Consider the following 13,137-nt stretch of genomic DNA (forward strand, 5'->3'; position numbering starts at 1 on the left):
ATGTCACAGCACTCCCACTGACCTTCTTATACACACAGGGTTCCTCAGGATTCTTAGTAAAACCAAACTCTTTGATTGTACTATCGAATCTGAGGTTCCAGCTCCTCGATGCCTGCTTAAGACCATAAATAGATCTTTGAAGTTTGCATACCATATGCTCACTTCCGATGGATGTAAACCCTTCAGGTTGAGACATATAAATTTCTTCCTTAATATCCCCATTAAGGAAGGCTGTCTTCACATCCATCTGCCATATCTCATAGTCAAACCATGCAGCTATGGCTAGCAATATCCTAATGGACTTCAACATCGCAACTGGAGAAAAGGTTTCCTCATAGTCAACACCTTGTCTTTGAGTATACCCTTTTGCTACCAATCGCGCCTTGAAGGTCAATACCTTCCCATCCGCCCCAAGTTTCCTCTTGTAAATCCATTTACACCCTATGGGAACAGTTCCCTCAGGTGGATCCACAAGATTCCACACTTGGTTCGAATGCATGGAATTCATCTCAGATTCCATTGCTTCAAGCCATTTGGATGAATCGGCATCTGATAATGCTTCCTTGAAGGTCCTTGGATCACATCCAAGATTAGGCTCATCATGGCCCTCTTCAAGAAGCAGACCATACCTCACAGGTGGTCTCGAGACTCTCTCGGTTCTTCTAGGAGCTTGTATCTCCTCACTTAGCTCATTGGGTGTGGGTTCTACAACTGTGGGTGCCTCTCGAACCTCTTCGAGTTCTATCATCTCGCCTTTTCTATCTAATAGAAATTCCTTTTCCAAAAAGGTTGCGTTCCTAGAAACAAACACTTTTGTTTCTTGGGGATGATAGAAATAATATCCAATGGAATTTCTTGGATATCCCACAAAGTAGCATAAAATGGATCGACTATCCAATTTGTCTCCCACTGTCTGCTTCACATAAGCAGGACACCCCCATATTCTTAGATAAGAATACTTGGGAGGCTTACCCATCCATATCTCATATGGAGTCTTGTCAACTGCCTTTGTATGGACATTGTTCAACAACAGTGCCGCTGTTTCAAGCGCATATCCCCAAAAGGATGGCGGCAACTCCGTGAACCCCATCATAGACCGAACCATGTCCATCAAAGTCCGGTTACGACGCTCCGAAACACCATTCAATTGTGGTGTAGCGGGCGGAGTCCACTGCGAGAGAATCCCATTCTCTCTAAGATACTCTTGGAACTCCGCACTCAAGTACTCACCACCTCGATCCGATCGAAGTGTCTTGATGCTTCGTCCCAATTGTTTCTCTACTTCACTTCTGAATTCTTTGAACCTTTCAAAGGCTTCAGACTTGTATTTCATCAAATACACATACCCATACCTCGAATGGTCATCGGTAAAGGTGATGAAGTAGGCATGTCCATGCTTAGTGGTGATGCTAAGCGGACCGCACACATCGGTATGGATCAAATCCAATAACCCTTTGGCTCGCTCCGCATGGCCCTTAAAGGGAATTTTGGTCATCTTTCCTTTTAGACAGGATTCACAAGTCGTGAGAGCATTAATATCGGACATATCAAACATGCCAACTCCCACTAGCTTGTTCATCCTTCTTAGGGAAATATGACCTAATCGAGCATGCCATAGTTGTGCCGAATTAAGAGTATCTTGTTTGCGCTTATTTGTTGTTGTTATTGCTTGGACATTGTTAAGTGGAATATCTTTCAATTTTAAGGTATAGAGATTGTTTTCAAGTTCACCCGTACCAACTAAACATTCATTCTTATAAATATTGCAAACACCTTTGCAAAATAAACAAGAAAATCCATCAATATCAAGCATCGAAATGGAAATAATGTTTTTAACCAAGTCTGGTACATACAAAACATCTCTCAAAATAAGCTTAAAATCATTGTTCAATATTAAATAAACATCTCCAATGGCCGTGGCAGCAACTCTTGCCCCATTGCCCATCCTCAAGAAGGTCTCACCCTCTCGGAGCCTCCTACTTCTTCCCATCACCTGCAAATCATTACAGAGATGTGAGCCACAGCCGGTATCCAATACCCAAGAAGTAGAGTTAATCGAGATGTTAACTTCAATATAGAACATACCTTTGGCAGAACCCTTCTGCGCAAGATATTCCCTGCAGTTACGCCTCCAATGTCCAGGCTTCTTGCAGTGGTGACAGATGTCAACAGTCTTTTCAGCCTTCACTGGCGCGGCTGCCACAACGGGACTCGAAGTCTGCCTCTTCAAGGGCTCGCTCTTCTTGGTACGCTGGAAAGAACGCTTCTTTCCCTTCCCATGTGGACCGGTCTTCGTGCCAGATGAAGAGCCCACATAAAGAACCTGCTTCTCCTTTTTGATTGTGGACTCAAAGGTCACAAGCATGTTCACCAACTCTTCAAGGCTGGGCTCGAGCTTGTTCATATTGAAGTTCACAACGAAAGGATCGAAAGAGCTAGGCAGCGACAGCAGCAACACATCAGTGGTCAACTTCGAAGGCAACACCAAATCCATGCCTACGAGCTTGTCCACGAGCCCAATCAACTTTAGGCCATGCTCATGGACCGAAGTCCCATCTCGCATGCGTAGAGTGATGAGCTCCTTTACTGTGGCATGCCTCAAAGGCCGAGTCTGCTCTCCGAAGAGCTCCTTGAGGTGCATATGAATGTCAGCAGCATTCTTTGCATCCTCGAATCGCCTTTGCAGCTCATCGTTCATTGAAGCTTGCATGTAACACTTGGCCTTCAAGTCATGGTCGCACCAATCCTTGTAGGTCTGCAGTTCCTCGGGACTGCAGTCAGTCGGAGCCTCATCAGGGGGCGACTCAGTAAGTGTGTATGCGATTTTCTCCGAGTTCAAGACAATCTTTAAGTTTCTTAGCCAAGTGATATAGTTTGGTCCGGTTAGTATGTGTTTTTCGAGAATGACCGAAAACGGGTTGCGAATTGATGACATGTCAAAGATTGTACTGAAAAGTAAAACAGATAAATGTTAATGACTATTTTAAAATATTTAATAAGATATAAAGTTTGGACTTTTACTTTATAAATAATCGCTCCCACTGTTTTGACATTTTCACTACCCTCTAGTGAAAACGGGAAACACTTTCCTCAGTAGGTACGTAAGGTCCAATTAGCGAATTGTGATCCCGAATAATATCGGCCATCACAACTCCCAAAAGGTAGTTTCCAATTGCATCGCCATGCAACCCTCTACGTATACTTTTGTCTCACGTTTGATTAGGACCCAATAATATGACGTCGTTCATCTTTACGTGTCAAGCCTAACCCATCGATATTGAACCTTAATGGACGGTCGCCATGAGTTCCCTCAATAATATGAGCCGAAATCATGGGAGTTCCACGTAGTTCACATCACCATGTCAATGGATGTCACAGCTTTCCGGCACCCAGGGCCCCCTCAATAATATGAGCCGAGCCCCGAGTACGGGTAGCGTTCATCATGCATCCATTGTCGATGGAAGACAAGGAAATTATAAACAAATTTATAATTCCCCTTTTCGGACTTGATATTAATTTTGAATCTTATTCAAAATGAGGGTTTTTAATTTTGAAAGGTCTCATCATTAATTTTATTTTAAAAGCTCGTCATGTTTGATCGTATGTTTGCCGGATTCATGCAACTTTGTTATTATAATAATAATAACGCACATACTCATTATTTATAACATATCATGCATATATTATAAATAGAAAACAATACAAGGATGATCAATTGCCCCAACACTAATGGCCCGTGTGAGCCAAACACGGGCCTAGGTCCAATCCTAGGGTAAATGCAAGGGATGCAATGCAACTAAACTATTACATTAGCATCCTATATTACATGTCTTCGATCTTCATAATCACCAAGGCCACCATCTTCCAATCTTGATCTTCCCCTATTCTAATATTTACAATTAAATATCCATGGCACATAGGGATACATCTCATGGGGTGGGAACGGGCCATAAACCAAGCCCACTTAATAAATTGATAATTATTACAATCATTCAACACAAATATCCTAGCATACACCTAGCAAATTGGGCTTGGGCTTTTGATCATCCTTCATGCACAATATCATATATCATACACCATCAATTAATTATCACTATAATTAATTGATCCAATATTATGTATCTTGAACCAATCACTAACCGCCACAATTATAAATTAAATTAACAAAGTATACAAACCCCTTTGTCTACTTTCAAATTAATTTATTTATAATTGAATTTCTTATAAATCACAATTTACTATAAATAATTAAAGTCCCACTTCAATTATTTATTTTATGAAAAATATATATGCAACATTTGTAATTTTAAACTTAAGGGCCCAAAACTCATTTTTCACCAAAAATACTTTGGCCCATTTAAAATTCACAAATTATGTTGGCCATCCAATGGCCCAACATCTCAAGGCCCATGACACTAAGATTATCCAAAACACTTTTGGAAACCCTAGTCGTCACCGCCGTCGCCGGAGCTCCGTCGCCGGATTCCGGCAACACCAAAAAAAATTTTTTTTTTATTAAAACCGAATTTTCCGGGCAGCCCGTAGGCTGCCCGAACATGCTGCCCGAAATAATTCGGGCAGCCCGAAATTTTTTTTTTTTGTTTTGCTTGTAAAAATTTCGGCCTTCACAAATTTTTGCACAAAAAATTTCAAGCGGTTAGAAATCGATACTCAACATAATATAACGTAAATATAGCACAAAATCCGTAACCTTAGCTCGGATACCACTTGAAAGCGGACCGGTTACGGGGGCCGGAAACACAACGGAAGCGAAAATTTAAAATTTTTAGAGCAAATTTTCGGCCCCCTTAAGATATTTGTGCAATATTTACAAAAACTTAAAACCATGCATAGGAGGTAAGAAAAATATACCTATCAACTTAGCAAAGTTGATGTATGGCTCCAATCAAGTTGTGAACAACTTGACTCTTCTAGGTTGAAGATCTACAAGCCTCCAACACCTTTCTTTTCTTCAAAATAAGGCCCACCACTCACAAGGTAAACCCCCTCAAAAATTGCACTAGAAAAGTTTGAGGATTTTTCAAAGAGAAAGAATTTTTGTCTCCAAAATGAAGAACAAAACTTGAGAGAAAATGAGAGAAAAATTGGTGTAGAATTTCGGCCAAGTGAGGTTGAAGAGTGAGAGGGAGACTAGCCTAAGTTGTTGTGTAAAGTTGTCTCTCAAAAGTTGCATGCTTTTGGAATTTTTTATTAAAAAGTAATCAACAACCTTTCACCTCCCAAGCATGCAAACCCTAGCATGTCTCACTTATATTATATGGTTTTTTAACACATTAAAAACCATAGACTAAATTTTATTATCTCAAACACATTTGAGATTAATTAAATATTACTTGATTTCACTCAAGTCCCACTAGTTAAATAATTATTTAAATTGAGCTCTACTAGACTCAATATTATTTAATTAATTCAACACTTGAATTAATTTAATTATTTAGACTCTACTAGGTCCACTAGTGTTTAATTAATTCAACACTTGAATTAATTTAATTTAGTCTCCAATAATGTTCATGAAAATCACAATTTTCAACTACATTATTTACTTGGCCAAATTTTAATCTTAGGAACACTTCCATAAATTAAAATTTATATTTCTCTCTTAGAAGTCATACTTCTATTTTTCTTAACGCTTATAAACACATTTATAAGCCGTTCAACACTTTGAACTATTTTACTTCTCTTCGGGATTTACAAAGCAAGTACTTGTGTGGCCCTCAATGGTTCATTGATACAACTAGCCGTGGGTTCACATCTCAATGTGATTCGGACTAAACATGTCCTTATTCGAGCATACCCCAATTGCTCCATTCTTACTTATCAACTCCTTGATAGTAAGAACGTCAGAACTCAAGTCTGATAGTACCCAACCAATCACGTTAAACGCCTAGCAGCATCGCTTACGTGATTCCCTAGGTATCACATGATAGTGCCTGCAAGAACCATTCAATTATGGTTAGCGTACAGTACGGTCCCTTCAACTCATATATCCCGACCGATTCGACAACTATTGGTTTATCGAGAGTTGTCAATGAATCGATACTATGTGTCATGTTGTGGTTGCATCGATGGTGTAATCTATGAAACCCCTTTCATAATTACCACCATACTCTGATCAGAGATTTCAACCCACATATACATGAAAAACACATAGGATATCCATACCCGTAGGTAAGCGGTGAATCCCCGACTACAATGCATCGACTCCTATATGTTTCGCCGTAACACCCAACCTTGCCACCTAATGACCCCATAAGAGTCGGTAAACAAGTCAAAGTGAAACGCTAGCACATAGAGTCTCAATGTTGTCCCGGGTCATAAGGACTAATTCTGTACAACCATAAACCAGGACTTTTCCACTCGATAAGTGAGAACCACTTGGAAAGTCCTTTTATGGAGGGTTGTTCAGTGCACTCTACAAGGAGCACCTATCTGCATGTTCGGACATCACAATGTCCCCTACCAATGAAACATGGTACTCACATCGCAGATACTAGTCTCTAACTCGAGCGGCCTTTATCCTTCTTAGTGGCGGCTGAATCGACTAGGAACGGTTTAGAATATACAGTATTCCAAATATGAGTTTCATGATACTCATCATATGAGCATCTCATATTCTTTCTACTATTTGTATATTCAAGGACTTTATCTATGCAACTAGCATGGGTATAAAGATAAAGATGCGCCAAATTAATAAATTGAAATATTATTAAAATAAAGATCGTTTATACAAAGAGTTTCATTGTGAACAGTCGGCCAACACTTGGCTCGACGTGCACCTACTCTAACAGTTCATGCATCTACAAAAACCTCATCCATTGAGTTGTGGCACAAGAGACTTGGACATATTAGCCAAAAGGGAATGGAAACTTTGGCTAAGAGAAAACTCCTTCCTGAAGTATCTGGTATGCATTTGGAAACTTGTGTTGATTGTTTGGCCGGAAAACAACACAGAGTTGCATTTCAAAGTTTTTCTTCATCAAGAAAAACTCAACGCTTGGAGTTAGTACACACAGATTTGTGTTACATGAAAGACAGAACTCTCGGTGGTGCGCTGTATTTTGTGACCTTTATTGACGATTTCTCACGAAAGGTCTGGTGCTTTGCGTTGAAATCTAAAGATCATGTCCTTGAGGTCTTTAAGCATTTTCACGCAAAAGTTGAAAGAGAAACAGGAAAGAAACTGAAGTGTATTCGTTCTGACAATGGTGGTGAATACAGGGGTCCGTTTGAGCAATACTGTATAACTCATGGTATCAGGCTTGAGAAAAGTGTTCCAAAAACCCCTCAGCACAATGGTCTAGCTGAAAGAATGAACAGGACAATTTGTGAAAGGATAAAGTGCATGCTATCACACTCCAAATTGCCCAATTCCTTTTGGGGCGAAGCTATGAGAACTGCAATTGATTTGATCAACCTTTCTCCATCAGCTGCGTTAGATGGTGATGTTCCTAACAAAGTTTGGACAGGGAAAGATGTCTCATACAAACACTTGAGAGTGTTTGGTTGCAAAGCTTTTGTTCATATACCAAAAGATGAAAGATCCAAGCTTGATGACAAATCCAAAAAGTGCATATTTTTGGGTTATGGCCATGAAGAGTTCGGATACAGATTATGGGATCCATTGAATCAAAAGATTGTTAGAAGCCGAGATGTTGTATTCCTCGAAGATGAAGTTGGTTCTGATGCGGAACACAACAAACAATCACAATCATCCAATTCAGAATTTCCAGTAAATTTAGATCCAGTTTATTTCCCCACAATTCAGGATCACGGGGGAGAAACACAAACTGAGCATGATGAGATAATTGAGCCAATAGATGCTCAAGACAACTCTTCAACTCCACCTTCAGAAACAGAGATCAGAAGGTCCACCAGACAAAGAGTACCTTCTACGAGATACAACCCACATGAGTATGTGATGATCACTGATGACGGAGAACCAGAGAGTTTCAAAGAAGCTGTATCAAGTACACAAAAAGATAAGTGGATCGAAGCAATGAAAGAAGAGATGCAATCGCTTCATGAAAATCACACCTACAACTTAGTAAAGCTACCAAAAGGTAAGAAATCACTCAAAAATAAATGGGTTTACAGGTTGAAAACTGAAGAAAATAAATCACGGCTAAGGTACAAAGCGAGGTTAGTTGTGAAAGGTTTCAGCCAGAAGAAAGGTGTTGATTTTGATGAAATTTTCTCACCAGTGGTGAAGATGTCCTCTATCAGAGTTGTTCTGGGACTTGCAGCTAGTATGGATCTGGAAATAGAACAACTCGATGTTAAGACTGCATTTCTTCATGGTGATCTAGATGAAGAAATATATATGGACCAACCTGAAGGATTCATAGTTAAAGGCAAAGAGGATATGGTGTGTCGACTAAACAAAAGTTTGTATGGGTTGAAACAAGCTCCAAGACAGTGGTACAAGAAGTTTGATACATTCATGATGAATCATGGGTACAGCAGAACCAATTCTGATCATTGTGTATTTGTTAAGAGATATGATCAGAATGATATCATCATATTATTGTTATATGTTGATGATATGTTGATCATTGGTCATGATCCAAGCAAGATAGAAAAGCTTAAGGGGGAGCTTAACAAGTCTTTTGCAATGAAAGACTTAGGATCAGCAAAACAGATTCTTGGAATGAAGATCTCTAGGGATATGGCCAATAAGAAACTATGGTTATCTCAAGAACAATACATTGAGAAAGTTCTTGAAAGATTCAAAATGGATAAAGCAAAGGCTGTTGGTACTCCACTTGCAGGTCATTTCAAATTAAGTTCCATTCAATGTCCCACAAGTGAAGAAGAAAAGAAAGAAATGGAGAGGGTTCCTTATGCTTCAGCAGTCGGCAGTTTGATGTATGCAATGGTATGTACGAGACCTGACATTGCTCACGCAGTTGGCATGGTAAGTCGATTTCTCTCTAATCCTGGCAAAGATCACTGGTCAGCAGTGAAATGGATATTCCGATATCTGAGAGGTACTTCTAAGTTTTGTTTGAGATTCGGAACTAGTCAAACTGTGTTAGAAGGTTATACTGATGCAGATATGGCTGGAGATGTTGATTCTAGAAAGTCCACATCCGGATACTTGATGACATTTGCAGGGGGAGCAGTATCATGGCAATCAAAACTTCAAAAGTGCGTGGCATTGTCTACAACAGAAGCCGAGTATATAGCCACAACTGAAGCATGTAAAGAACTACTATGGTTGAAGAAGTTTCTACAAGAGTTAGGTTTGAGACAAGACAAATTTACGCTCTACTGTGATAGTCAGAGTGCAATTCATCTGAGTAAGAACTCTAGTTTACACTCAAGGTCAAAGCATATCGATGTAAGGTATCATTGGATCCGGGATGCGTTGACGAGAAATTGTTACATCTTGAGAAGATACATACCGATGATAATGGTTCCGATATGTTTACGAAGTCATTGTCCAAAGAAAAGCTGGAAAACTGTAGAAATATTGCAGGTCTGTTTGAATCTACAAAATGAAGCTTGAGGGGGAGAATTGTTGACATTTCAAGCACATTTTTTATTCAAACAATTTTTTTAAAGTTTGGTTCAAAGTTGGCTACCAAACTTTGAACACACATCCTCCATTCACACTTCACCAACCCCAAATTTTTTCCTATAAATACCATGCATTTGCATCCATTCAATCCATCCCAAAAACATCCCAAAAGCACAAGCATTTGAGTGTTGTATAGCCTAGTCATTTAGATAAATTTTAGTATGCTCTGTGGTTGCGGCAATGTCCGATCTTCCACATCAGAAAGAATTTTCTATGTGATTAGAGTTGTGTTAGTTCCACTTTGAAAGTGAGATTGCGTGTGTTTCATCCAAGAATAATTATTCTTGAAGTTCTTGGTGTCCCCTAAGTTGTTCTAGGGAGAGTTGTTGTTATCTCCTATTGTTGTAGGAACGATTTGTACCCATTATTGATATAGTGGAGATTTCTTTTGTTGGACTTCGGTCTCGTGGTTTTTCCCTAATTTGGGTTTTCTACGTAAAAATCCTTGTGTCGTTTTCTTCATAATTATTATCATTGTTGATATCGTGGAAATACTTTGATCTGATATTATCGCTAAAGGGAAAAGATTCAACACTTCCGCTGTACGAAAAGTTATTTAATTTGGCTATCTTTCCCAACAAGGAATGATGTGTAGTATTTTGTTTCAAAACTTTGAAAAGTTAACTACAATGGAGCACGTATGGGCTTTCTTGTGCTTTTCAGTGGTATGGCTTTGTTCCCTTACCATGTTACCATTTCTCCGATCCAGAAATTCTTGTTTTCTTGCTTAGTAATGTTAGTTTGGGTTGTACGATGAACATTCATGGGATGAGATGAGAGACGTGGACCGTGTATGGCGTCTGTCTTCTTCTCTTCTGGTTGCGATCCATAGTCCGCACTAGCTCTCTTCTTGGCCTTCACTAAGATCATGGTTAGAATACTTGTGTACCAAATTCCTTGATTTATCACAATGTTATGCTAGTTTGATTTGTAGTTTTGGCTGCTGTTACTATTTTCTGGTACTGATTTGTGAATTTAGAAAGGCTCCTTGAATTGTTGAACGTACGTCAATGGGAACATGCAAACCCAAAAACCGAAATCATTATGCAATATTTGGTTCTAACGATGGGATGATAAAATATTAATAATATTAATAAAATAAATAGAGGGTAAATCAATATATACGGATATATATATATATCACAATGATTTATAAATCTAATATTTTGTAAAACTTGAACCAAGAGTTGATGAAAAATGAATGCGTAAACAATCTACGCATTATCATTCGCCTAAATGGTATCTAAATTCAGTAAGATGAAACCAGTGTTTATTCCTATGATTGAGTTAGCTTGGTAATAAATTAAACAATATTTACTTTTTAAGTATGTTCCTTGAAATGAAATTCTCGTTAGTTGGGTGTCAGTAAGCTATGAGTTGAAACTGTGCGGAAAGAAACTCACTGACACAGTTTGAACACATAAATGGTTAAGGTAAATAACAGTTTGGTTATCAAATGAAAGCTAAAACGGGGTAGCTGAAATATAAATGCAAAAGTTTGTTTATGGATGTTCGGAGACTTGAATAATTCTTACGTCATCTCTTCTTTCTCGCGAAAATATTTTTATTAAAAAGCTTAGACAATTACAACAGTTTGCAAATGCTCACTTCAACAAGACTTCCAGTGCTTAACTAAAACTCTTAGTGTATTTACAAATTTAAACAAAGTTATCAGTAAAAATTCTTATTGTCAATTACAATGATTTCTCAAAGAAATACTAACTACAAAATGATATTTAAATGATTAGATAGAATAAGATATGAGTGTATTGAATATTTTCTTCGATCAATTACGCTCTCAAGAACATAATAATACTTGATGATTCTAAAAAATTAGAGGCTTGAAATTTCATCCATCTGGTCTATTTGTAGGCTTCGATTCTAACGATCAACATATTTAAATCTGATAATCGTTCCCAGATTGGTAGTTCGTTGTACCATGTCATCGTCTTTTCTGATAAATAGTACACTAGAAGTAGTGTGCAAGGATTTTGACATTCTAACTAACTGATAAAGCTGTTATATGACAGTTGGGCTATGATCCTTAAAGAACGATCTAGCAAGCTTCAGAGAATGTCCGGTAAAAAACTTGACTGATTCAGTTAGGTAGGATCACTAGTTTTCCTTAAATTAGCGACCCTTAAATCAGCTATATTTTCAAAAACAACCGAACACTGTTTTAATTAAAAAAAAATTGATAGTTTCTGACAAATGCCGTCGAATGCTGTTGGGTTTCATCAGAGTACACTAGGGATGGCAATTTTCCCCATGGGTTTGGGGCCCCGCGGGGAAAACCTGAAACAGGGATGGGGATCCCCGATTTTTTCGGTTTTGATTTCGGGTTCGGGGATTTTTTTAAATCTCCGATGTAGTTCGGGGCGGGTATGAGATTATTATCCCCATCTCCGAAATCCCCGAACCCGCTCCGAAAATAATATTAATAAAATAATAGTATTATTAGTATTAATAATATAATAATAATATTGTTTTTTAAAATATTAATAATATATTTATTATTATTAATATTGATATTGTTATTAATATTAATATTATCTCTAATAATAATAGATAATAATAAATTTTGGTTTGAGAAAATATTCGAATCCATCATCGTTTTGCCAGATTAATATTTTTGAAACGGGGATGAGGACGGAGATGGAATGTTGATCCTCGAAGTTTCTTAATCCCCGAACCCGAAAAAGCGGAGATGGGGACGGGGATGAGGGTGGGGATGGAATTCGGGGATGGGGATGGCAAATCTGCCCCCGCCCCGGCCCATGGCCATCCCTAGAGTACACGATGTCTTTTTATCTATGTATTGTGTACTAAAAACAATACATTGATTTTCGATTATTTATAACTCATATAACATCAAAGTCATATATTTGAAACGAATATTCAAATTCGAGGCTCAATTATAATAAACTAATCTACGGCTAAAAATACAAGTCATACACCGATTGTCTTTTCAATTACCAATGATTGGTTCAATGTATGTGGATATTAATAAATAACTCCACAATGGAAGACGCGTACACATTTGTTCATGGGATCCCATAACATGGTGAGCTTCTACAAAGTCAAATATATAATATATGAAATTCAATTATTTACAGGAAAAACCACACAAATAGATTAATCAAAATATATGATCCAAAGTTATTTTAAATATAATAACACCTAAAAAACAACAACAACAAAAACTCTTGTGAGACGGTCTCATGAGTCAATTTTGTGAGAGATATTCTATTGGGCGACCAATGAAAAAAATATTATTTTTTATGTCAAAAATAATACAGATAAAGTTGATTGGTCTCACGAATAAAGATATGTAAGACTGTCTCACAAGAAACCTACTCAAGAAAAAATATCACATCTATTAGAGCTAACATTAATTTACATTATCAATTATGAATTTCAACAGGAATTGTCAAACTAAAGTTACTTGCTATGGTTCATTGTTTGAACTTTAATATGATTATTTATAATTTATATTTTTGTGTTCAGAAGGCTAAAAAAACATTATATTTCTGTAA

This window comes from Primulina eburnea, chromosome 2 (genome assembly GCF_022965805.1).
Source record: "Primulina eburnea isolate SZY01 chromosome 2, ASM2296580v1, whole genome shotgun sequence".
In the NCBI taxonomy this organism is placed as follows: Eukaryota; Viridiplantae; Streptophyta; class Magnoliopsida; order Lamiales; family Gesneriaceae; genus Primulina; species Primulina eburnea.